The sequence below is a fragment of the Tupaia chinensis genome, unplaced genomic scaffold (assembly GCF_000334495.1).
Source record: "Tupaia chinensis unplaced genomic scaffold, TupChi_1.0 Scaffold000132_1, whole genome shotgun sequence".
In the NCBI taxonomy this organism is placed as follows: Eukaryota; Metazoa; Chordata; class Mammalia; order Scandentia; family Tupaiidae; genus Tupaia; species Tupaia belangeri.
The window spans coordinates 1,235,331-1,237,912 of NW_006159601.1; the positions used below are offsets into that span (position 1 = coordinate 1,235,331).

At 61.1% G+C, this 2,582-nt stretch overlaps 1 long non-coding RNA gene across 1 annotated transcript in view; it reads left to right on the forward strand.

Annotated features, from left to right (window-relative positions):
• LOC102503182 (uncharacterized) overlaps window positions 1-1,146 on the forward strand; it is a 2,638-nt gene extending 1,492 nt beyond the window's left edge. Inside the window, exon 3 of the long non-coding RNA XR_334008.1 lies at window positions 322-1,146. This is a non-coding gene — a long non-coding RNA (uncharacterized LOC102503182). The remainder of the gene's footprint in view (window positions 1-321) is intronic.
• Window positions 1,147-2,582: the final 1,436 nt, after the last annotated feature.

Here is a 2,582-nt window from a genome sequence, read left to right on the forward strand (position 1 = left end):
AACTGTGGCCACGGCCTCCCCGGACCCTCCCAGGCAGCCCCAGAAGTCGGAAGCCCACGCCCGGCTCGTTAGGCTGGGATCTGGCTCCTGACCGACCTGGACTGCATCCTGGGTCTGCGGGGTGCCTGGCTCCCTCTCTCCCTGTCTCCTGCTCTAATGAAAAAAACACACACTTTGAACAAAAATGAACTCCCACATCTGAAAAGAATGCCTTTAAAGAGCATGTCAAAATGAACAGAAATCGTTGATTCCAGAATGTTTACACCACCCCCTGAGGTCGGGCGGGGGGCCACCGTCACATTCTCCCTTTGTTGTCTGCAGAGGCACGGGCGTGCCAGAGTTGTGCAAGTCCATGGCACACGCTGCACACTGACTCACCCAGTCTCCAGGCACCAAACCAACCTTCCAGCTGGCTCTGGGCTGGCCCTGCAGTGGCCATGTCGGGCTCCCTGCCACCCTGCAGCCTGTGAAGCAGGCCCACCACAGAAAGCTTCGCTGGGCCATCAGGTCTGGTCCCAGAGGCATGGTCCCAGTCACATCGACACTGTCCTAACCCTGCCCCAGGGGTCACTGGCCCATGCCGGCTGCCCTCTCTGCTGCCTCCACCCTGGCTGGGGTACAGCTGGGGTTCCCCTGGGCTGGGCTGGGCTGGTCTTCTCTCAGAGACCCAGGAGAGCCGCTGCTTGGCCCGAGCATCTGCACCAGGCTTCCTAAGAGGACATCTGCCCTGCACCAGCTCTGGTCCGGGGTCTGGAAGGTGAGGATGGCGACAGTGCCTCCCAGCCGAGGATGCCGAAGAGGTGGGGCGATGGAGCCGGGAGGACGCGAAGGTTCGCAAACAGCCTCTCACTGCTCCGTGAAGGCGGACTGGCCGCTGCCCCATACCTGGGCTGCCCCGTTCCAGCATGGACGTCCACAGCCGGGGGAGCGGACGGGCCCAGCGCAACCTGACCGGCAGTGGGTGCAGCACCTTCTCCTCCCTGGGACGCTGCAGGGCTTACCATCAGGGTCCACGCGCCACCCTCCACCCAGTCCGCCCACCCGCCAGGCCTTCCCGGCTCTGCCTTCCCAGCAGCCCGTGCAGAGGGCCGCACACACACCATGACTCTGTTCCAAAGAGCAGCATTTCTGGGCCCAGCAGGTGACCTCGTGGTTAAGGCTTTGGACTCCCACGTGGCCGACCGTTGACCCAGTCCCGGACAGAGGCTTGAGACTCACGCTGGGCACCTGCCGACCAGGATCGCAGGAGGAGAATGGAGGAGGAGGGCTTGTGCGTGGCCCGTGTGGGGGTGAGTCCTTGCTCTCTGTCTGTCCGCACAGTGCATGTGCCCTATAGCCAAAGCTCTCTCTGAGGAAAAGAAAGGTAGCATTTCCACACTTACCCTGTCCTCGGTTTCGCCTGATAATCCTGTCTGATGATTTAAAAATATCAAATTAGAGCTTTTTCTGTGGCATATTACTCAGCTGTTATTATTTGCACTAACTAATCTTTTTTAAAGAACTGTTTGTTTTAGTTGTTATTCTTATATTTTAAAAAGAGAGAGAGGGGGAAAGCGCTAAAGCAGCGGCCTGTGTGAGTCCAGCACCTTGACCGCCACGCCGCCTGCCCGCCCCGCGTGGAGTAACCTCCCTGTCCTCAGAGCCCAGATTAGAGTCAGAGCTGACTGTGGCCACGGCTGGCTGGGCAGGGTGGAAGGCCCAGGGCAGACTGGGGCCTCTCTGAGGCTCACGCCGGGGGTGGCAGGACAGCTGTGTCTGACACTGTGATGGGGAGTTAGCTGGTGTGGCCGCCAGGGCACACAGGGTGGCAGCCCTGCCCAGAACAAAGACTGGGGGCAGGCCGGGGTGCAGCTAACCCACTGGGCCCACACGAGGGGGCAGGGCACCCACGTGCCTGTACCCCGGCCAGCTGAGCGGGGGCAGGTCGCATCGGGAGCCTGTCCCTCTCTCATGGAGGGTGAGTTAATACATTTCTGAACATCTAAGACTCACACTTTGGCCCAGAAAGCTCACCTCCTGCACACTGGCGGCCGAAGGCAGGGCCTAGAAGGGGCCACGCCACAGTCCCATAGCCCAGGGACACCTGTCGCCCACAGCCAAGGGGGAAGCAAACACGGCATTCCCCACGGGCGGCAGTTCGGCCCAGCAGGACAGACACATTCTGACATGCCTGGGACGAGCCTAGGGCTGACCCGAGGGGACACGCAGGACAGCACGCAGCCCCTCGCCTCCGCAGGTCCCGGGCGTCAGAGACGGGTGGGCCGGGGCAGGGGAGCCGGCAGCTAACGTGGGTTGGTTATTTACAAAGCAAGAACATTCCAGAGTGGATGGGGAGGGAGCTGCATGGAGGAGGAGGGGCTGCTGCCGCTGAGCTGTGCGGCGACAAGGCGGCCGGTGTCGTGTCGAGCATATTCACCACCGTTTAAATTAAAAGTAAAAATGCCAAAGTGGAAATTTTCCCCTCCGAGTAATGGAGAGCAAAAGGGAAGGGAGAGGCCTAGAGACCGTACTTCTGACAGGGCCCGCCGTGCCACCCCGCCGCGGCCTCCTGGGGCTGGGACTGCAGGGTGTACCCAGCAGGT